General features: G+C 46.2%; 1 pseudogene; it reads left to right on the top strand.

The window, feature by feature from the left end:
• LOC125759497 (uncharacterized) overlaps positions 1 to 23,650 on the top strand; it is a 46,415-nt pseudogene extending 22,765 nt beyond the window's left edge.
• The last annotated feature ends 99 nt before the right edge of the window (positions 23,651 to 23,749 follow it).

The raw sequence follows: 23,749 nt of genomic DNA, 5'->3' as shown, positions 1-23,749 counted from the left end.
TTATAGCAGGTGGGCCGCAATCGCGAAATTTAGTTGCAAGGGCCGGGACAGTGAAGATCGTGCTAGAGAGTTTGAACACCATGACGTTTGAAAGGAAGCCTTTCCCATATCTCATGTATAGATCATTTCTGAAGGGGATTTGGTGTCAAGATTCGCGAAACATCGATACCGATGTGCAGAATGACTGATATCTGGACGCGGATTCTCAAATATAGACTTTTTGTTCCACGGTTATGTTTCACATGGCTACATGTTCCTCACCCAATGAATGCTTCAGACCAGTCATGTCTGTGCAGCTCACGAACATGCTTATTTATAAAATAAAAACAGACGGTCATGTGTGCGGGCCTGGCCGCTAGCGAAAGGTCTCCGAAGCCTACTATACACCATGCGTCCCCTTCCGGCCCCCCAAAAAGAAAAAAAAGAATGTCCCTACCAGCGTTGTTGCCTCTGTACACCTGTCCGGATATACGGTATTGTACAAGCTGTCTTTTACGGACAAGGTAAAAATCCACACCGGTATTTGCGCCGTCGTGCGAAGGCTTCTTATTGAAGTTATTGGGATAATATGGCAACCTGCTAGATGGTCGCAAGCTGTGCAAAGCAAGTACCGCTGTCAGCGAAGTCTACAAAGAGATGTCCTGTGAAGAAGCTAAAACAAACCCCAATAAGATGTTTGGAAGGAAACTAATTTACTTTGAGCAAGAAGGGCAAAACATTTGAGATACTAACAGACATATCATTCAAGCGAAACAAAATAGGTCACAGTTAAGAAATTTTCAAGCAGACATTTTCGTGCAAAGGCGCTTGCTACTACGTTATATGGATCTATAATAACAAATTTGAGAATGTATCGAAGTATCTTAAGATACAATTGCCAAGTATCGTATCGGATACAATTTTTCCAGCAGTATCTTGTATCTCTATGTCCGATAGTTCATGCCTGAGTATCTTGTATTGTATCGCGATACAATTTCAAAGTATCTTTGCCCAGGCATGTGCTTGGCAATCAGGTATTCTACCACAGAGCCATGACAGGTCTATAAACTGCTTTGGGAAAACAGCCTATGCAGGCGTAATGGCGGTGCGACGTCAAATGTGGTTGTTGCGCTGGCTATATAATTTTACAAGAAAACAAAAAAACACCACATATGTACTCCTATGATACAGACGTAATATCAGATTAACTTCTGTGGATATAGTGTTGAATCCGCTTTTATAGAAGTCATTGCATTTACATTACATTACATTTGTATTCCTATGATTCAGCAAGATATATTGAAGAATTGCTCGACCCCGGAGGAATACATTAACGAAAGTTACGTATGATATTCACATGATTGTACCATGAAGTGCACTTAGTCTCGTTAATACTGACGTATGTGGTCAAACGTGAGGGCTGATGTTACGTCGCACCATAAGTTACCCTTTAAACGCCAGTGTTGTCTAAGTTCCCGGTAAGCCCACGATGTGCATACAGCTACTGCATTTCCAAAAACGCGTCGATCCACCTCGTAACGCTTGGCCTAAAGTCATAATATACAGCATAGAAGTACTCGATGAATGCTTTGTATGAAACCAATTCCCACAACGCGTGGGATCTGCCGAATTTCTAAATGCGAAGCATTTCTTAGTGAACCTTTGGAGCTTTGAGTGTTTCTATCTATCTATCTATCTATCTATCTATCTATCTATCTATCTATCTATCTATCTATCTATCTATCTATCTATCTATCTATCTATCTATCTATCTATCTATCTATCTATCTATCTATCTATCCCCACAAGATAAAACACTACACATTCCTCCCCGCAAAGCCGTCAAGACAGCGCTTAGACTGCCAACGTACGCATCCACCGAACGCCTCCTAGCCATGGGAGTGCACAACAACCAAAAGGAATGAACCGAAGCACAGCGTAATAACCAGAAACGAAGACTCTGCAACACCCAAGTAAGAGAGCGGTTACTCGTCAGGCTAGGGTATCCTCCGAACCAATGCAGATATAACGCAGCAGAGAAACATGTACCCAGTCACCTCCGAGCACAAATTACAATCGCGCCACTATCGCGCAGCATGCAACCTGAGCGCAACGCTGGTCACAAGCGCGCAAGGCTGAAAAACCTCACACACCTCATCAATCTGTCTCCCCCAAACACTCTCGTATAATCCGACGCCGCTAGACACCACTCCCGGAATTTCACAGTAGGAGCAGTGATGAACAATGATGAGGACATAGTAGCCTCAATTAGCGTACCTACTGTTACGCTTCGCCCTGGAGTTCTTTGTGGTACAGCTGTCTGCGGGAATACTGTCTCCTCGACCCCACCCTGTATCGGAACATAGATGGCACCCCGTATCGGAGCTTAGACGGGGGCATGAAACGCCGAGTCTTCCTGGAGAAGAATAAGGCCGGCTGAGCCAGGCATGTCGCCGTGGATGGATTTCCCAGCAAATGGGCGTTGGAATTTGGAGACCCCTTGTTGGCTCGGTGTTTTCAGCGTCAGATGGTACCTGTGGAGGAATTCTGACCAAGCCAATGCATTCTTTTACCCGAGCGCAGATATGAATGTTTGAGAGTCCTGGGGTGGACTGTCTCCCTGTCCTCCGAATTCGACACCTCTCCTTTTTTGTGCGGTGTTTGTCAGCGTGGGACAGCGTAGCTGTAGCCGCTCTCAACGAACCAAGTGAGCATTCCACCCGTTGGCAGCCATCAACGCTTCTTACGAGTGTTCCCGGCAGTGGCAGCAGAGGTCATCGCCCTTTCACCCCAATCCTTCTTCGGACTCAACCTCCTCGCCAAAATTCCATCAGTGTTCCCCAAGTGGACTTCTCGCCCTACGAGTGTATTGTGTGACTATTTGCCTCCTTTCTGGAGGCCGGATGCCGGGAGGGCAAGTCACATGATTGGCGGGAGCTGCGGACACCGGTTTCAGGGCACTCAGTGCTTAGACACGGGGCTTCAAAAGCCGAAGACTTTTGTAGTAGTACAGTTCTGTCGAGTGAGTTGATTCACTCGTATCGTCTCTCACTTGTAAAAGTGTAACCGAACCTACGTTCGTCTTTGAAAGAACGCGCCTCCTCACAGGAACAACATAAGCTATGGGGACGGACGACCGGAGCCAGCTACCTTAACGAGACTCGCCGAGCCCCACTCCTTACACTGCCAAGAAAATATCTGAGGGCGAAGAGTTGCCGTCGCTCTGGCAATTGCCGATGCTGCCGTAAACGTTCCTCAAAGAGACGCTATTCTAATTTTTGCAGATTCACAGGATGTCAGTCGAGCCTTCACACATGGCATCGTCTGACAACACAAACACAGCCTGTTTAACCCCGCATTCCCCACCCCACATAAAATCCGACTTCTCTGGACCCCTGGGCAGGCCTCCCTCTCCGGTAATGACTAGGCACATGGAGCTACCCGAGCACTCACTAACGGGCAACCGGAGGAACAGCCGTCCAACCCAGATGAGGAAGATGCAAACACGGAACTTCTAAGACAACGATACACTCTCGATAATTACAGACGAGAACGACTTCGGTACCCTCCACCAATCCACACGCTAACCCGAGAGGATGCAGGGCGCGGTGCGCCAACTGCAGGCCAACACATTCCCCAAACTCTACATCCTCCACATCCTGCATCCAACTTCCTACCCTGACAAATGCCCTGGCTGCGGAGCGTTAGCGGCGTTACTTCACGTAACACTCGAATGTCAGCGTCTGCCTGGCAGGCGCTTTCCCATCTCCTCTTCCACTCCAACCCTGCATGACTGGGAGGCCATGCTGCGTGAAGAAAGCCGGAGTGGTCAGCGGGCGCTGGTCCATAGCGCACGGGACACGGCAGCGGCTGTTTGAGATCTGGACTGATCGCCTCATCCGACATTTCTCAACAATTCTAATAAAAAAGATTTTTCTCTCTTCCTTTTGTCTCTCGCAAGTAGAGCACCGCACGTCGACCCGTGAGCGCAAGGAGCCCCAACAGCGGCAATACGATGCGCACTGTCATCAAGTCTTCTAAGTTCTCTTCCTGACTCTCGCTTGTGAAGTTCTGCTTTTCTTGTTCTCTATGGGAAATTGGGTGTATCGTACTTAGCTGTTTGGACAGCAAACGCGCTGACCGCAAGCAGCATCATGCCTTCCCCTAACGCATCTACGCACGCGGTACGCTCTCGTCCTAAGCAATATAAGCGAGGCAGATAAAAAGATGAGCGTGGTTCTTTGCCCAACTACCCAATGTGTCGTTTGATTCAGACGCTCACGCAGATGCTCGCGTAGACGCTTATGTTACACAAGCGTCTTAAAAAGTCATCAACACCATGAGCGTCGAGCATCTACACAGGAAGTTTTATTGGACTCTGGTAACAACGGCCCATGCGACCGTTAACCAGGCAACAAGTGTATCGTACAAAGTACAAATACTCAAACAAAAAGGCGCACTTATCACCTGTCCCATTGCAGTGTTGTAGAACCTCCTCATAAACAAGTAGCATCGGGACCACGAAGTATTTTCGTTATATCCGATAATCGTTGTAACAGCTGAGACAGAGATTAGCTTTAGAAAATGAACAATATCTCTCGCGCGGTGATCCTACATGCAAAAGCGTATTGTTGTCGGCTTCATACACACAATGTTGTGCTTCCGTGTCTGCTTGTGGGTTTCAAACTAATAGACCAGAAAATAGGAAGATCTATGAGAATGAGGAACAAGAAACATCAGAATATCGGGCACCGTTATTACCACAAATCTAACATGTTTTTTTTTTTAATTCTTACAACCCCCCCTCAAACAGAATGAGGTGGCGAACTGTGTTTCAATATTTATTGTATGCTTTTATGCCAGTATTTCGAGCCTTGGGCGATCCAAATATTCTCCGTTACAGCCGATATCGATGCGCCTGCTGTGCTGTCGGCTTCGTTATAAAGCGGAGGAACGTGACCTAAATAAGGCGTGACCAACGAAAGTTTGTATACAGTTCGCTCTTACCTATAATTCTATATCAGTGTTCGTTAAAACGAGGTTCAACTTATAAGTGAGTTGATTGATTACTTGTAGGAAGAACAAACGAACGAAACTTCGTTGGGCAGTCGCTACTTCAAAGCGTAGTCGAGCATGCGGAAAACACTTATGTGTTGCCACATGTTTGCTCATATGAGGCTTAAAATTAACGACGGTTTCTGCAGCCTATGGTGCCTTCAGAATAGCAACATAAATGTGTTTCGAAAAAAAATCCACGCATATCCACGAAGTGAATGATGTTAAGTGGGCGAAGCTCTGGGGATCGTTTGGTCACCGTGAATTTCCCGTTTGTCGTTTTTGCCGTTTAGCCACCGCTTCCCGCGCCCTCGCCTCCGGAGTAGTAGTAGTGTGTCGTCGAAGTTCCCGTTGAGCCGCCGCATGCCGCGCCCTACGTTCGTTTTTATCCATGGCAGAAAGAGAACGTGTTCTGAAACGCACTTACATACGCATTTGCACCGCAGTGTCCTTTCGTGTATTTACAGTGACATAAAGAGTCGATGACAATGCTCGGTCCAAGGTCCATAATGTGTACGCTGAAGTCGCGGACTAGTATAAAGGGTTTCTGCTTGTAGGTGTTTTATATTACATTGTCAAAATTACTATTGTTTATCTATGGTAAACCTTTTTTTTATTCACATACACTTATGTTTTTCTAACCATCATGACAGCGGACAGTGAGCGTCGAAGACAAAGCTAGGTCCTAAGGTCCATAATTTCTACGTTGAAATCGCCGACTAGTATAAAGGATTCGTGCTTCTAGGACTTTTATAGTGTTCTGTCACAATTATGATACGGTCTTGCGCACCGCAGCGCCCCTATGGGGCTCCATGGAAAACTGGCACACGCCGTTGCCTCGCCGGACACGGGACGTGCCTCGACCCTAAGGTGCTTCACCCGTGAAATGGTTGAAGATTAGGAGTACCTCAAGTATTCTACTAAAGGAGGGTAGCGCGCCGTCACGCAAAGAGGGGCGGGCGTAGATAGATATGACTGAACGGGGACCGTTTAACTGCCGTTTAACAAGGCGCACCTAACCCGTCAATATTGAAAGCCTCCCTGCTGGATCCGCTTTCATTTCGAAGTTTTGGCTACCTATACGAATAGCTTTACTTGCATTAACGCGGGTGATACACTTGGAGTTGGTGACCGACATGACTGAGAAAGGCCTCCAGCCAACTTTCCGAAAATTTATTGCTATGAGAGGATTGCCCAGCGTCATTTACTCAGATAACAGTCGATCATTCAAAAAAGCGTCAAAGGAATTCAGGGAGGTAATGGACCGAAACAAAGAGACCGACTTCCATTCGTTCGTCACGACACAGCGGAATAAATGGAAATTCATCGTGGATGCAGCGCCGTGGTGCGGCGGTTGGTGGGAAAGGCTGATTAGATCAGTAAAGACGTGTCTACGGAAGGTCCTCGCACTAAACAGCATTTCTGCTAGAGAACTCGGTACGCTACTTACCAAGGCCGAGGCTGCGATTATTTCCCGACCACTTACTTAAGCCTGCCTCGAAGATCGTGAGCCATCCGCGATTACGCCAGCACGTTTTCTTATAGGCCAACAATTTACCACTTTGCCGGATGGTGATTTGAGAGAAGATTCAGTGAACCACAGCGGTGCGAACGAATATTCACGGCGTTTACAACACCGACAAAATTTGTTGGATCATTTTTGGAGACGTTGGAAGCACAGGTATATTCTCACTCTACCATCCGCACATAGTTCTCCTGGATCTCCTTCCCGCAACCTAGCAGTTGGAGACATTGTGTTTGTGGACACACCCAAAAAAACATGGTTCATCCTTCCGTCATAGGAATCGGAATAACACGAAAGTAAAGCGTGCCCTTACAGAAGTAACTGAATGTTTACTGTGCATTGATATAAGAGAGTTTGCACAATGTATATTGATATCCGGCAGCTATAGCACCGTTTCACGTGGATGTGCCCACTTTGGTGATTGGTGGTACATCTCCCATCCCGACGACTAACGTCCCTGCTAAATGATTAAACAAACCCTTGTGGTAGCTGTAGTAGTTAACGGTGAAAGCGTAATCAGAGAACTAGGTGTGATAGCCAGAAGAGCGTCGAATATTGGACGCAGAACTTGGTCGCCATACCGCGGCATGTTAAAATGTGATCGAACACCACGGCCGGACTAGAGGGAAACGCAAAGCGCGTCGTGCCGCCCCGGTAGCCCGGCCGCGATTTTTCTAGGGGCGAGCGCGTGAGCGGGGAACGCGGTGTTACAGCCAGGTGAGGCAGGCGCGCGTCGCAGAGCTATGAGCGAGGCCGACGCTTTTACGACGCTTCGGCTGAGGTCGCGACCTCGCGGTGTGTTAAGGCATTGACAAAGTTGAACTATTGAAAACGCGCCGAATGAGACGGACGTGTAACGCGTTGCAGGTGCTAATCGCGGAGGCCACAGTAATGACGAATTAATTTACAGCTCCCAGAGGGCAACACCACCCCGCCGATTGCGAGAGTGGTAGATATAAAAGGCGTGTTTGTAATGCCTCTAGAGTCTGTGACCGTGGCGCAGTGGATAGCGTGCCCGGCATTTGTTGTTTGGGCCGAGCGGTCGTGGGTTCGATGCCCGTTGACGGAACTTTTTTTCTTTGCAATCTGATCATGTATATTTTTTCGACGTCATTTCCGTGACGGAAATACGTCACTGAGGTCTTGGTGGACCCCGGCATAAAACACTTTCGTGTTAAAAAGCGAAGTTTATGTGGCCTCTGGCAGGAGTTGAAGTTTACCTCGGCAATGGCGGAATTGTTCGCGCTTGCCTGTTACGCCTGGGTAGCGGAAAAGTTTTGAAACGTCCCGCGCAGAAGATATACTACCTGGAGATCGGCGCTATCACGACTGAGGCCCCGGAAGATGTTGGGACCTAGAAAAGAAGACAAAGACGAAGCGAAGAAGGGACCCACTATGTCGTGTTTTTCTTCGTCTTCATCGGATTCCATGTCGCCATTAAAGCGATCGTAGTTCACTCCACTACGCGTTGAGTATTTATTGCCGTGTGCTACAGGATTGACTGTGTCGTGCCATAAATAGAGGCCGGATTTTTAGGCACCAAAAAAGCTTGTTTTAGGCGCCAAAAATAGGCAGGAAAAACGTTTTAGGCTTTCAAAGTCGTAAATATAGGCACAATAAATTTTCACATAAATCGAAATAATTTCAAACGAAGACGCGCGTGACCTCTATCCATAGGTCGGCAAACTCACTCATGAGTCGACTCACTCGGACTCACTCAGACTCAGATCGAGCCGTGAGTCTGAGTCTGAGTGAGTCCGCGTGAGTAATATTTTGGTGAGTGAGAGTCCGAGTGAGTCCGGCTGTGAAAAATTCCAGTGAGTCTGAGTCCGAGTGAGTCCGGATGAGGGAACTTTCAGTGAATATGAGTCCGAGTGAGCCCTAAGCGCAAAATATATTTCTTGAGTGAGTCTGAGTGAGCTCCGCACTTTTTTGCCGACCTATGGTTCTATTTAAATAACTTCACCATTAATATCAGCCTTATGTCGGCTCACGTTTATACTCCCGTCGACTCACAGATATGTCAAAGCACTAGTGTTCATACGCCAGCTCAATATTTATTGATCAGAGGCGTGAGTTACAGAGGGGCGGAGTGGGGGCAAGGGGCGGGGGGGGGAGGTGACCCCCCCCCAAGCTCTTTCACAGGTAGTTATTGATAAAAATATCTCGTGTGAGTAATCTCTTTCAATAAAAATGCCCTTACTGGAGTGCAACCACTGATACCTTATATTTGAAGGTACGAGATTAAAAGGCACCAAGTATAGCGCTATTTATGCGAGATATTGGCGTTGACACCTTGGTTGAAAAAGCTAATTATGCGCTAACGGACTCATGAGTCGACTCACTCAGACTCACTCAGACTCAGACAAAGCCGTGAGTCTGAGTCTGAGTGAATATGAGTGAGTAATATTATGGTGTGTTTGAGTCCGAGTGAGTCCGGCTGAGAAAAATTTCAGTGAGTCTGAGTCCGAGTGAGTCCAGTTGAGGAAAATGTTGCTGAGTCTGAGTCCGAGTGAGCTCTAAGGGCAAAATATATTTCATGAGTGAGTCTGAGTGAGCTCCACATTTTTTGCCGACCTATGCCTCTATCCACGACAGGGAAACAAAAATGTTATTGCTTATGATGGCACAAAGGCGCCAACATTTAAACATAGCGTGCTTTGTCTCGCACAGTTCGCACGGTTCGCACCCCCGTGTTCTGCAGAGTGAGTCAAGTGTCCACTGTCAAATCAACACACTTCTGTGAGTGTCTTTCTGGCACGACTGAGAAGTGCTGAGCAGGAGCAGACTGCCAGATTGCTAAAAGATAAGAAGAGAGGGATTCCTCCGATTGGCCGGGTCGAATTGCGTAGAGCCAATTTCTCCCCTGACATTGAACCACTGGCGTAGCCAGGCGGGGGGGGGGGGGAGTCAACCTCTCTCCTCTCCCCCGAAACTGTTCACTTTTGCGTGTGTGTGTATACACGCACACATAAAAACGCATGCACGACCATATATAAAGTATGGTTTTCCCCTGTGCCCCTGAAAAAGATTTCTGGCTACGCTGCTGCAGTGAACACCTTAAATAGTAAACAAAACATGAGCTGCGTGCACATCGCATTTTTCTTACTTTTTTTTGCTCTTCACTCGCCTTTCCGCTGACGGCTCTCCACGGTTTCGCATTCGCCAACCGCACGGGCCATGTCAGCGCGGCGGCGAATTCTCGCCGGCGTGTCCCTCTTCACTGCTGCTAGCGGCTCTTGGTTGGTTGAAATAAACGACTAGGTTGAACTCCATAGTTCCCAACAATCAATCGTACGTGGTAACATGAATAACGGTCTCAAACAGCACCCGCGAGCGACAATTGAGGTTAAATATCGTTCATATAAGCGCCAGTTTTGAAAATAGGCATTTATAGGCATTTGTAAACATTTAGGCATGAACGCGAAAAATAGGCATTTATAGGCACTATAAAAACACTATAAAAGCCTTTCTTAACCTCTAATTCATGCTCATATATCAAAATGGCTCGATTGGAGCGCAAGGAACTAAATGGGCATTTGTCTAAAATCCGGTCGCTAGCCATAACACATGCGTATTCAAGAAAACATTTCATTATAAGTACTTCGCGGCTCTTTCACCGCCATATTGAATTTTAGTCTGCGACCGAGCAAGCCCCCCGCTCCTCCAAATCATGTCCCATTATATTTCACCTTACGGGGGGCGGGAACTTGCTCGGTATTTCAGGATAGCTTCATTGGCTGCCATAGGTACAAAGAAAATGTGATGTTCACTGAGCACAAAGCAGCGCCCGACCTTGTCACTTTTATTGAAGGCAATTTCTTACATACAGCTGGCTCGAGACAAGCATTTTGGCTTTCGTGCGGGAAGTTTTCGAAAAATTGACTGTAAGCACGGAGCGTATACGAGGGGCTTGTCCTGGGGTGTGTGTTCACTTACTACTTGCTTTCGAGAAAACTGATTTTCAGCCACAAAAACGACTATAAGCAAAGCACCATTATGGCTGTGCACAAACTAATACACTTCCAAAATCACAAAGGAAAAGTGACATTTTTTTTAAAATTTCGCCTTACCATGTGCCCTTAACCAGAGAACAGACTGGGCAGGAAGAAATGTGCGGTGGCGTAAACTCTGGAGAAGTTTCCAAGCTAACCATCGTGGCACCTATAAAAGCTCTTTCATTAGCACTATGAGCTCCTGTACATCATATTCCTTGGTAGAAATACTCCCTCTTAAACTTCTCAATCCATTCTCATCCAGATGCTTCCTAAATCCTCAAAAACCTACAGCGATTATTCAACAAGATTCCAGCTGCTGAGCCGGCAACGCCTGCAGCGGCTCACGAGAACATGCTAAGAGTTTGTTTACTCGGATCAGGACATCTTGAGGGGCTAGATCGTGGATGTGAGGCACAATGTCATAAGGTGGAGATACTGGGGCGCAGCAAGAGCACATGCGCTCGGGAAGTTTTGGGAACTTATCAAGACGAAAGGCAACCGCTGTCTCAGTGATGCCGCGATATCGCTGTATGCTGCAAATATGTCTTTTTAATGGACAAGGTGTGTTAGCACTTGGTGTGTTTGTGTACCCCTGGCAAATTTCTTTTTGGATGGTGTATTTAATTGACGCTCTCAGGTCAATAAAACAGTTCGTTGTTTGTGCTCGATCTGGTCGCATGCCTTCTTTAGGGTGTCCCTATAAAGATTCGCACAAATATTGTCCTGCATAGTTTCTTTACTTCAAAAAAAGTATTCAATGCATGTGTGGTGTGCAGCACATATTTTCCATCTTATCACCACCAGTTTACTTAGTGCCTAATTAAAGGGACCATGAAACTATTTTGTCAAGTGCACCAGTTAGGGGAACTTTTCTAGTAATTAAGACACAGTTTAAATGCATTGCATTAACCGTGTAACGTTTACACATAATTATGCACACAGAGAAATCGTTATGGCTAAAAATCTGTATGTGGCACTGCACAATGATGGATTTTGTCCAATCCAGCTTCTTTGAGATAAATTATGTTACGTCAGAGCACGAAAATGCAGGCTCCTACTTCCAAGCAATAGTTCCTTGTTATTTTGCCGCGAAAAAGTGCCAATATTAGGGCAATTGAGGCTATGAGTTACAGCAGTTGTAAGATAATTCCGCTTATTGGAGGAATGCGGCGGCCAAGACAGTGTTGCACAGGTATCGTCTGTGCTGTAGTGCTACAACGGTCAAATTATATGTCTGCACCTAATCCGAGCTGGCACTTGCACGTCAGGGTCCATTTCAGCTTGGTGAGAAAGGAAACACTGAGGTGCGTGTTGGTTCCACAGGCTAGACCACACTACTAAATCTCCTGCTTTCGCACTTGTAATCAGAAGTAGATCAGCATATTTTTGCAAGATGTTGCACGCGTCCAGAAGCTCGGGATGTGCCTCCAGCTGTGAAGCACTTGAGTTGAAGGGGACAGCTTAGAATGTGTTTCACTATTTTAGCGCACTGTTAAACAGGACAGACGAGAGAACAACGAACGGACACAGTGCTAAATTCCAATATTTGTTTTATTTCAGAGGCGTCACACCAATAAAGAGGCTGAAAAGCAGCACATGCAGGCGCATTTGTAAGGTAGAAATTATGACAACATATGCTGGAAAATAAAGCGCTGTTCGGGCGGCAGTCCAACAACCGTAAAGACCTGCTTGCAAAAGCCGGACCGGACCAGAAGAGGGTGTCCTCAGTTATTGGTAGGTCATTGTTCTTGATGCATAAGCACATGCGTAATTATTATAAGGGAATCTCAGGTTAAGGGGCGACGAGGGTCTTAAAATAGCAAAAAATCGTAAAAATGGTAATTTTGACAATCACAATTTCAAAGTATTGATTATCCAAAGAAGGCTCGGGAAAATGTTATGTAATGGGAAAATAGCCTTTTTTTCTAACAGGCACAATCGATTAAATTATGAATGTTTTGACGACTTGAGATGTGATTTGCTCGGATTTGTTATTTTTGTAAAGTAAATATTCCTCAAGGAAATTTTGAAGAAGCTACTGTCAATATATATAAACAAACTTGATATCATTCCTCCCGACAAGACCTGAACTGCAGGCTAAAGCTTGTCTTTTTTTCCTCAACCCTGATGCAGTTGTAATTATTTGAAAAGTACCACCTAAATACTGGAAGCTAACTTCTACCTTCCAAGCTTGAAAATTATTTCGGATCATGAAGTAGCTGTTGTGACATCTATTCTGCTTTATCCTGTGGGGTGGTACTTTTAAAAGAAACACTTAGGTCTGAAACCTAACTTTTTGTACTGTAAGTAAGCATAACGACACGTAAGAGAGTACCTAATTACAACGTGAAAATCTGTAATTACTTCCATTTTAAATGAGATGTTTGAAATCTGTTTATAGATTTGAAATCTCAATTGAGAGCTGCACATGCATGCACATTTTCGTAAGGATAGTTTAATAAACAAAGCAAGATTTTTTTCAGTACCGTTAAAAGATATGACGTGAAGAAAAATTTCCGCATAAGCAATGAAGCAAGGGAGAGTAAAGCTTACCTAGGTGAAATAATTTTTTTCTGCTGTCCTTTACATTTAGTGACATCCTTTGTGGTCATCTGTGAGTTCATAGTTGAAATCTGAACATTCTTTTCGGTATATCAGGACATCCAAGAACGTAGGAAAATCAAGCAAACTCATTTTTAGTTCAACAGCGGAAAGCTGATTGTCTGTCACTCTGTGCGGCTTTCCAGAAGTTCTGTTACGTCGTAACAAAGCACTTCACCCTTTGTTATTTGCAAGCCTATTAACTTGTTCGAAGTATACCGAAATATGAAAAATGCTCATAACAACTTGTATGTCTGCAGAAACCAACCTGTTCAACTTGATGGCATTACAGCACTGTCATAAAATATTTCTCGCACAGTTGCTGCCTTCGACATACACAAACTACTTTGAAGCATAGGTTGTTTTGATATGACCAATATCGAAACAACTTAGCTGATATGACCCTATATGATGTCTCTAAACTTCAGTTTCATTCTTTTACAGAATATACATGCATGAAATACAAGCGCTCTGATGAAAAATTGAAGATTAGCCTAGTCTCGATGCTTGAGAAAATGGAGTCAAAGCGGAAAAACTCCGCTGCAGATGAGGTACACTAACAAGTGAAGATCATCGGCGAGTACATCATCATTCATTTCTCTGTGATGGGCAGTCTTGGAAGTTCGTCTCCTTTTCAGTTCTGATCCAAAGTGGCGTTCTTTTTGTTCCACTAACTGTTTGCCGGCAAACACACAAAGTTTGTAAAAACAAGGCTGTATACCAGAAGAGATCACAACTGACAAGTCAACCCACTTGAATCACATGGAGGCGATCAGAGAAAAATAAAAAAAACACAAAATGCCATTGCGTTTCATTTCATTGCATGCATTTATACCAGCATAGCTGCGCTGCACAAATTCTCTCATCAACAGACTTTCCGCAAACAAGCTGCATCATGCGGCTACTCAGGCTCTGCAGACTTTATTCAGAGTTTACCAATTGCCCGCAGAATGGTGGCAGGGGGTTACGAAAGCCTTTCAGTCGTCTGCACGTATTCTGCAACCCGGCAACAGACGTTGTGCAAAAAAGTTCCATCCTGGAAACAGACTTTCTTCAGACAAGCTGCATCCTAGAAACAGACTTTCTTCAGAGAAGTTGCATCCTGGAATCGGACCTTCTGCAGACAAGCTGCATCCTGCGGCTATTCAGGCTGGGCAGACGTTCTGCAGAATGGGTGCAACAAATGCCCACGGAAAGGTGGCAGGTGGTTACAGAAAGTCTGTCAATCGTCTTCACGTATTCTGCATCCTGGAAACAGGCTTTCTGCAGACCAGCGGCATCCTGGAAACAGACTTTCCGCAGACCTGCGGCTTCTCTGGCTGGGCAGAGTTTCTGCAGAATTGGTGTACCCATTGCCCGCAGAAACGTAGCACATAGTTACAGAAAGTCTGTCAGTCGTCTTCACATATTCTGCCGCCTGGAAACAGACCTTCGGCAGACAAGATGTATCCTGCGGCTACCTGGTCTGGGCAGACTTTCTGCAGAATGGGTGTACCGATTGGCCACAGGAAGGTAGCAGGGGGTTACAGAAAGTCTGTCACTCTTCTTCACGCGTTCTGCATCCTGAAGGTTCTGGAGAGAAGCTGAATCCTGGAAACAGACCTTTTGCAGACAAGCTCCATCCTGGAATCAGACCTTCTGAAGAGAAGCTACATCCTGGAAAGAGATTTTCTGCAGACAAGCTGCATCATGAAAACAGACCTTCTGCCGTCAAGCTGTATCCTGGAAACAGAATTTGTGCAGACAAGCTGCATCATGCAGCTTCTCGGGCTGTGCAGACTTTCTGCAGAAAGATTGTACCAATGGCCCCGCAGAAAGGTGGCAGGGGGTTACAAATAGTATGTCAGTTGTCTTCACGTATTCTTAATCCTTGAAACAGACTTTCTGCACACAAGCTGCATTCTGCGGCTATTCGGGCTGTGCAGACTTTCTGCGGAATGGTTGTACCTGTTCTGACGTCAGCGTAGATGCATTCCGTGCGCCGCTCCCACGAAAACCTCCTCTCGCAAAGGGGCGGTACTTGTGCGCTGTCCCTGCTTAAAGTAGACACATTGAAGCTGGGGAACGAGCTGACGCTTTGCGAGTTCTACTTGATCAACACCACAAGAATGAAGTCACTGAAAAGATGAACTTCAGGAAATACGTGCAACAGCTGGGCGCTCATCTGTTCTCAGAGCATCGACGCTGTCGCGTAAAAATTAAGCCTGGGAAGGATGCAGCCGTCAGCAACGGTAAGTTCTCGTACCAATTATAGGGAGCTTCGACATTGTATATCTGCAAGCAAACCGTCCGTGTTCCCACAATTGAAGCATTAGCCTTGATTCAGTGAAATATGCGAGGACGGGAATATGTCCAAAAGAGGCCTCGCGCAGCCTTTGATGTCCGTAGCCCCAAGAGAGCTTACAACGGTGCATTAGAAACGCCGCTCTTCCAGCTTTCGCTGTGACTGCGCTGCGGTTTCAGCGCAGGCCTGGCGTTTTGTTCCTACGTGAGACAAAATAAATTCAACTTTCAATTTTCCGCATGCTCTCCTTTGAATTGGTATTTTTAACACTTCTAAAGCAACACTTCAGTCTGTCGAGTGGTAACATTGTGATGTTTCTTTGCTAAATACACATTTTGCATTTTGCTGCGCTACAGGTACAGCCAGAAGGAAAGCCTCCGAGATGAAGAAACGTTTCGCGAGTTCTGCGCTAGGGGAGCGCTGTATGCGCCGCAAAAGCGTAAAAAAGAGAGGCGGATTTCAATAATTTCTCGTTCTATTATCTTCTTTTTTGTTTATCTGCTATTTTCTAAAGCATTGTATAGTTCCAGACTGTGGGTTGCACCAGGCCATTGAAGAGCAACCAACCAACCAACGAACTTTAAGGAGAATATCTAACTTGCTATATTCCTTATTCCCAGTGTTCACCTTGTTAGCAATTCTAGTCACCCATTCTCGGCCCCCCAATCAAACCTGCGCATAAACAATTTTCCCGCTAGGCATCAACAGATATCAATATTTTTCTTTGTATTTCACAAAATTTTTATAGCGTTTCTGCAGAAACATATTGGTCCATCGCGTGGTAACACTGCGCATTTTTTTTTATTCCTGTTAGTAATTTTTTGTTGAATTCTCCCCCTTTTTCGTTTTCTTTATTTTATTATTTTCTCATCGTTTCACCTCCAGAGCATGGGTTGCAGCATGATATTGACGAGGAACCAACTAAGTAGATCAGTTATTAAGAGATCAGCAGTAGAAGAAGCAGAAACATAGGAAGGAAAAGGAATATTAAAGGAATACTTTTGAAAACTTGCGGTTAAAATGCTCAAGCAAGTCACATTCAGTCAGAATGACTAAATTGATGGATTGCTTAATTAATAGCGTTTATCTTGTTATCGGCGGCAATAGCCAGTTTCTCGGTCACCTAAACGTGAGCATGCACAGCATTCTTTCTCGTTTACATCAACAGCAGCGCTGACCAGATAGCCATTGCATCTAGGCGGTCATGACATCGTGCGTTCTAAGGATATCACACCACAGGTTACAATGAATCATGCGTCGACCAGTGGAAGACTCAACAGGACACGGAGAGGCTGTGCGGCGCGGTGATTTCCAAGGAGCCGTGCTGGCTGTGTGACCATCTCGCGGCGTGGAACCTAGTCATGAGCGCACTGGCCTGGAGCTGGAAGGGTCGAGGCCAGGATTGATGCTTCCGCGGTGCACTTTTGATAAACAGGAGGACAGCGAACGAGTCGCCGCCGTTTGCCAAGCTTTGTTTCTCGTCTGGTGGCTCTTGCGCACCACACGCGCATACAGGATGTGATCGTGACTTGCCCGACAAGCATCAACCCTTTCGTAGGAGAACCACTATTCCAGATCCACCTTCGTCTACTATCGTGGACCACGACTTCTCGCAGACTCCGTGGCCTGCACATCATGGGAAGATCCAGTGCCCGTCTAGATCGGAGAGGCATCAACGCCGACATCGGCCTCGAGACGTTCCACATCAGCGTTGATAAGTTCAAGTAGTATTTCGCTGCTCAAATTGACGAACATAGGAGCACAATCGCGCCACGTTGAAAAATGTTGAAATCTGGGATGCTGGAAAGGCGGCAAATAAACTTACAATGGTTGAATGTCTCGTAGCTTGCGAGCGTGTGGCGCTCAATTCGCCCACCAGTAAAGGTAGAATGCCGGACATGAGTGCAACGGTGCACTTGGTGCGAGTGTCGAAAACGTTGAAGGAAGTCAGGGCTGAAACAATCGGTCAGGAAGACCTTTCGCTTATCTCTGAGGCCCTTGGAACACATCGGACATTGACAAAGCTGTCACTTTAACTATGGAACTGCGCATCCATCGTGGAATTGTTAAGATCACTTAACTGAACTCAACAACAACCCGAAGGATTTTTTTTCTCCGGGGTTACGTCTATATTAACGCGAGCAACGGACAAGCCCTGGCGTCTGCGTTAGTGAACAATACGCTCAGATGACTATGTACGGGAGTATATGAAGGCGTGTAATGAACAATGCAACACTTGTCGGAAGCCTTGACGAAAAGTCACAGTTTCGCCTCAAGGGCGAAGCAATGAATGCGATGGCAAGAAGATGAGGATGATCGCCTTTATGAATGACTCACGCCCGCGTTGGGAGATTAGCCAAGAAACGAATAAGTTATATATAGAATTGGTCACATATGAATTGTATGACTAATGAATTATATAATAATTAAAATAAGTTAATAATGCTAATTTAAAAATTTATCAGAACTGCCCTGATTCATGCTAGAAATTGGAATGTCTTTTTTGTCCTTTTAACTTTTTCTTTTCTTTGTCCCTGCACCTATCTGAATATGGTTTCATGTTCTCGCGTACCTAATGCACTATCAGCCTTGTTACAAACTTTGGTTTAGAGCTATTCTTGTGTGCGCATGTGCGGTAAGGTTGCCTTGGGCTTATATATGGATTGGTGTATGAACGAATGAAGCATTTGTTTGTCAGCGCTTGTTTCGTATGTCTCTTTTCTTCGTGGGTGTGTTGTGCGTTTGCGCTGTAATTTTAGTCTCAGTATTCTGGTCCCCGTGTAACATATATACTTTGACACTGGCTCAGCTGTCTCGTTTCTTCCCTTCTGTGGCATAAGCCTACAAGAGCCAAGGCGTTCCCACTAGCTCGCGCCATCACGAGCCACGGGACGTTCTTCTTTTCCCTGGCCGAATGGCCGCGAGTGGCGTCGCGCTACAACCTTAAAATGGAAAACTAGCGTGGGTCGCCAGCCATACGACGGAAATGCAGCGCGGGCAACGATGCAGCATGGCCGGCGTCTCGAATAATTTTATTTTCCCATGCGTTTCAGCCAACGTCCCATGTGTTTGTATTCTGCCGTTGGTATCCTGGAGAACGGCATGCCGTAATTGTCTAAGGCAGTGCGCTGTGGAGTGGGGGATCACACGTTCGAAACCCAGGTCGAGCACTTCGGATTTTTTTTCTGCTGAGATATTTTTATTTGTGGAAGTTCTTGATATATACATACGTATACACAACCCGGACATGACGGTGACGCAAAAACCTGCAGAGAGTGTCCATTTCGACACTCTCGGCGGAGAGTGTAGAAACGGCCATAAGGGCACAAAGACGTGGGCGGCTAGATAGATAGATACACAGATAGCATACAAATGGTGAAGGTGCCGGTCTTTTGGAAAGACATGCTTTGCATTTATTAATATTTTTTATGAAACCGTTATGCACTTGTGTTTTTGTGTATTTCATAAAAGCACTTGCGAAAAATTCCCATTACTTGACGAAGAAACGCACACCGATAGCGAATAATGCTTGAGAATGTTGATGGTTATTCCGCCATCCTTCGGACGATAAGCTGCGTCGCTGAAGATACTCGGGCTCTCTCCACAGCCGCTCGCTCTGCCACTGACGCTTGTTGGAGAATGGGGCGCAACTAGTCGATCACCTCTGAATGTTCGGTATTCAAACGCTAACTTTCCGAATGTTCGGTTACCGAACAATCACCTACACGCCATTGAATATGTTGTAATTTATGTTCCGCTTTCATGTCACGGCATTCAGGCGACAGCGAGTCGTACAGTGAAAGTATTATTATTCTCGCAATACAATTGTGACAATTTAGAGGACTTTGTAGACCACAAGACAGTACCTATCTGTCCCTCGCCGTGATCACATGAGAAATTTACAAAGGAATGTTTCTTCAAACAAAATATGCAATAGATATGCAAGTGCAATAGATACTATACACTAAATAATTATAGCTTCTGTCGGTATGACTTTAGGAAACAATTGAGGCAATGGGACGGACGCAAAGTGCAATAATACGCTGTATACACTGCAAAGTGACTATAAAACAGGAAGCATGGTTAACTAAAACATCATACCTCTCGAGGAGGTGCAGAAAGGCAAGATCAAGGTGGGGTGGGGACGTGTTTCCTTTTTTCTTCTGTCAGAATGGCACCTCCGTATATTGCAGCTTTTCTGCACGCAATACAAAAATACCGGGCGTGCCACCGTGTTAAAAAGGCAACAACACGAAGCACTCCGAGTATGTACAAAGGCTGGTTCCAGCGACCGTTATAGTATCAGGCACCAACCACACACACAACCATACACAGCTATCATTTGCCTTTTTGCAATATAGTAGAATCTCGCTATAAGGGCGTAGTGACCGGAAGATAACTTAGTTCGGTGTGTCCGATATTTGCTGTATCAGCAGAGATAAAGATCGCCTCTAACAAATCGGCAGTCTGGCTCGCGGTAAAATTGCACACATAGAGACGCATTGTTCCAGGTTGCAAACTCAAACGAGGGAAACGTTACGTGTCTGCTTGTGCCATTTCAATCTAAACAGAGAGGAATATGAGAATCTCTGAGATTGATGTCCATGAGACATCACAATATTTGCAACTTTTTAAACCACGTTTTTATGGAAATTTAAAATTATTTTGGGATCGTAAATTGTTCTTTTTTACACTCGTGTATACAGCCCCACGAGACCAACAAATTTATTCATATTAGGAATATAAAAACAGCTTTGGTGTTTTCAGTTTCGTTCTAAAGATAATAAAAATCCCTGAAATGAAGTGTTACCAACCAAATTCCGAATTTAGTTCGCTATACCCGATGATTCGCTATACGAGTGTTCAACATAGCGATTTTCAACCTGGAACAATCTGTATCGCGCGATGAATTTACCTGTAGAAAAAACAGACAAACAAAACTTACGCACTAAAGCTTAAGTACGATGGTAATTGCTGATGCATGTGTACTCTAACATATGGGGAACGCGCATGGTGCCACCACGCCTTGGATCATAAGGGCTTCAAAGCTTCGAAATAAAGTGTGATTTTAAGGGGAAAATATTAGACGCCTCGTCAAACGCGAAATGTGACCGTCGGCATAAACACGAGGGGTGCAAAAAATCAGCATTGCGTGATGACGTGACACCATGACGTCATCATGCGTTACATATCCCCAAGACTAGAGACCTCGCCATATGACAGCGTCGCTTGGTCAAGCTTGGAGACAGATGCATAAATAAGCATGCGAAATATTCCCAAGACAGTTTAAAAATCATTTCCTAGGATTATCCTCACACGTGCTAGCATAGGACGCCGGCAATCCAGGTGATCCGTTGTGGATGGAGCCAAACTAACATGAGCACACCTAGCTTAAGTCAATGTTAAAAACCTCCGTGCTCGATCTCCTTTTATATCCAAGATTGGCTGTCTGTTTAAAGAGGTTTACTTCTCGCCTGCGCGATAAGAATTACCGCAATAAAGGAAATCAACTTTCGTTTCTATCCTTCAAGCTACTGTTTACAAGACAAAGTTAATGCTTCAAATGGTGTCGTTAACATGTCTGCAACGGTTTTCTCACCAATCAATGAATAAATTTGACCAAAATAATCATGGCATCCATAGTTATGAAGGAAACAAATCCACGCAGGTTCTCATTTTCGAGTTCTCTAAGTAATGCGTAAGCGTGGCGCTTTATCGTAGGTTGCGGCCTTCCCTGAAACGTTGTCTTTCGGTGACATCGGCATGGCGTCTTACATACTTCTCCCAACGCTCGTCGTCGTGTGGAACGGCGCCACAGCAGCCGCATCGCGCTACCACCGGAGCGCATGCTTGACATGAAGTTGTGGCAGCGTATGAAATTCTGCCTGCGTGCGTGCGCGTGTGGATGTTTGCGTATGTCATACATTTGCCTTCTTACTGTGTGGGGCAGAAAGACGAAAACTGAATTTTACTGAAGATCCAGCGCTGCTCATCCGCTTGAAAGCGTCGCATTGTGATTGCAAAGTATTCTGAGAACAAGCGGTATCTGAAAATGACTAGAGGAGAAAGTGGGAGCGCAGCTCAAAACAGCAAGAGCGACGTGCGGCAGCGCACCGAGCAGCGGCTACGTATTGCAAGAAAAGGCAGAAAAGTATCCCGTCCTGCAGTGAAGCGCGTTTGCTTCCGCGCCGTGCTCACAGTGATTTTTTCATACGTTTAATAATGCGGGCCAGCGTGGGTAAGGTATGTCCACCAAGTCACCATTCACAATTTGAAAAGTGCCCGTCTGTAGAAACAGAGCGCCGCCAGTAGCTGAAGGAGTGATGGCACGGGAGAACCGACGTAGTGGGAGCTCGTTACCAGCGGCAAGCTCGGGGGCGTGAAATGCTCGCTTCGAGAAGTGGAATTTGCTCAGCAACACACCGTCGCTGAACTTCTCCATGAAATTTTGATGGTTCCCGAGCACTCACAGCGTTAATTGCACATATGGACGCCAATCGCGTACGTCACCTTTTCGTTAATAAGTTTGTAACGCTACTCGTGTAAACAGCCATAGCGCGTCACATAAGTGGTGCCTTAAGGTACCTGCCGGGCTACCTTATCATACGCCACCGTTTCATGGCAATAATCTTAAGGAAAGAACAACTGAGGCAAAGGTTTGTATAAAAACGTTTTAAGGTGCCGAAAAGATGAGAAGGGCGAAAGGTGAGGCTAAGGTTGATTTGCGAATGGGGGCCTTAGGCTCGTTAACAGTACTTTTGATACTTATTATAGAGATGGTCGCTCAAGAACGAGCCATCTTTTGAGCGGCTATTTTGAAAGAAAGGGAATCCGAGCCCAGTAAAAGTGAGCGGCGGTGCTTTTGGTGAGAGGAATCTGGTTCTCGCCCGTTCAGTAAGCCGTGCATAACCGTTCCGTTAATGTGGCTCACAGCCATAGGCGCGCGCACGGTGTTGGGGGTGTACGGGGGCCCCTTAATCATCTAGGATGGGGGGGGGGGGGCAAAGTCTGCCCCATACTTTGACTTATTGGGAGGGGGGAACTGCGATGAAGCTTCCCCCCCCCCTGAAGGGGAACCCTGCGCACGCCTTTGCTCACGCCCGTTCATGATGCGGGTAACTGGAGTTCACTGAAGCTGGGTGTACTCAGGGTGCGACTTCCACGCTATCGATGTGTGGTGCGAGGAAGCAACCCCCTCCCGCCCTTGCTCGCAAGATGGCAGCCACGGTGGTCTCAAGCTCCTCGACTTCAGCTTCCTCCGCGGGTGCCAACCGGCCGCTGCACATTTATGTCCAGAAGTGTTGTGATTTCTCGCATCACGCGCAAAGCCCCGAAGAGCGGCACAGGCGGTGTCAGATGTGGTTGGTGTGCTGAGGCTAGCGGAAGCACGTTACGCTACCTCATAGTATTTTCCCTTACTCCATGGATTTCCGTGAATCGGTGAGCCGTTCAAACGAACTACCTTATTTGGGTGAGTTGAGTCGTTCCGAGACGCTCACTGAAGTGACCCGTTCTGCCCACCGCAGAATGGGGAGCCACTACCAACTTGGTAGCGCTTCCCCATTCTGTGTCGCTCGGCGATGATTACAACGCCGGATTACGACGCTAAACTGAGAGAAGTGCGGGTACAAGTATCGACGCTCTTTTGCTTGTGCTGCCCGCACAAACGCCGACGCATTCACTTCTCGCCACAAGACCATCTTCGCTTGATGGCTGGACTATCACGGAGACGCAGCCGATCCTCTTCGTACCTACAGGATCTCACCATGGCCGAGAGTCAAGAGCAAGCGCAAGCTTGTGCCATGTTAGCCGTCACTGTAGATAAATTGTGCGACGCATTTCGATGCCTGCCGTTTGGAGAACTTTGCGCCCTGGACAGTCACTTTGTGTGGCTCGCGCCACCAAGCACAGACTTCGTCACAAGCCTTCGATGGACTCCGCCACCGTCTCATGGCCGTACAGGGTGAGAAGAAGCGCCTAAAGTGAATAGCAACACTGCACGCTTGGCTCATACCAGGACGCGTACACCATCCACGGTTTCTATATGAGCTCAACACATCAACCACGCCGGATAACCTCGCTTTCGGCGAGACGCTGGTGAAAGTGTTGCACTTTGCCGGCTGGATCGAGGCGGACAGCAGTATGAACACCGAATTTGCCATGTGCGTGACTGTAGTGGCGATCGACAAGGGCTTCCGTCCACCCTAGAAGAAGCCGATATTCTAATCCATATGATCTGGATTGCCTTTCGTGGGCATCTACGCTCTGGAAATGACTCTTGACGCACCGCCCAGATTGCCCTACCCG

Source organism: Rhipicephalus sanguineus, chromosome 8, assembly GCF_013339695.2.
Source record: "Rhipicephalus sanguineus isolate Rsan-2018 chromosome 8, BIME_Rsan_1.4, whole genome shotgun sequence".
Lineage (NCBI taxonomy): Eukaryota > Metazoa > Arthropoda > Arachnida > Ixodida > Ixodidae > Rhipicephalus > Rhipicephalus sanguineus.
The sequence above is the reverse complement of the archived record's forward strand: the minus strand, read 5'-3'. Positions and strand labels throughout refer to the sequence as shown.